Here is a 1094-nt window from a genome sequence, read left to right as displayed (position 1 = left end):
AGAGAGAGAGAGAGAGAGAGAGAGAGAGAGAGAGATATCAAATAGGATTCATCCCAAAGATGCAGGGATGGGATTCAGTTTATGAATGTCATAATCCACCATATAAATATAATGAAAGAAAATAAAACATACATAATCAACTCATTAGATACCTAAAAGACCTTTGGCAAAATCTAAGACCCACTTCTTCATGAAAGTTATAGAGGAATCTTGGACATAAGGGACATACATAAACATAAAAGAAATTTACAACAACCCTATAGCCAAGAATATCTTAAATGGAGAGAAACTCAAAGCATTTCCAAAAAAAAAATCAGCAGAAAGGACAAAATTGCACACTCTATATATATTCAATATAGTACTTGAAGTTTTAGTTAGAGCAATGAGACAACAAAAAGAATGACAGGGGATACAATTTGCAAAGGAGAAAATTGAGATATAATTATTTTTAGATGAATACACACACACACACACACACACACATGCACAGACACAACAAAAGCCTAAACATATTACCAGAGAACTACTAAAGCTGATGAACACTTGGGTACATGCTTCAATATTTCTCTGTGCAGATTTTGTCTGGACTACCTGTCCAGTTATGAGAGATGGATACTGAAGTCTCTAGCTATCAGTGTTTGACAGTCAGTATCTGATTAAAATATATCTTACTATTAAGCATAAACATTTGATGCTATTAAACCTTGGCCTAATTTAAATCTTTTGTTTGTGATTCATTTAAACACTGTTTTGTGTTGCCATATAGCTTTATTCAAAATAGTAAGTATGTTTTATTTGTAACATTGGTTTTTTTTTCCTTTGTTTTTATTAGGTATTTTCTTCATTTACATTTCCAATGCTATCCCAAAAGTCCCCCATACCCTCCTCCTTCTCACTACCCACCCACTCCCACTTCATGGCCCTGGCGTTCCCCTGTACTGAGGCATATAAAGTTTGCAAGACCAATGGGCCTCTCTTTCCACTGATGGCTGAAAAGGTCATCTTCTGATACATATGTAGCTAGAGAGACAATCTCTGAAGGGTACTAGTTAGTTCATATTGTTGTTCCACCTATAGGGTTGCAGATCCCTTTA

This window comes from Mus caroli, chromosome 1 (assembly GCF_900094665.2).
Source record: "Mus caroli chromosome 1, CAROLI_EIJ_v1.1, whole genome shotgun sequence".
NCBI lineage: Eukaryota > Metazoa > Chordata > Mammalia > Rodentia > Muridae > Mus > Mus caroli.
The sequence above is the reverse complement of the archived record's forward strand: the minus strand, read 5'-3'. Positions refer to the sequence as shown.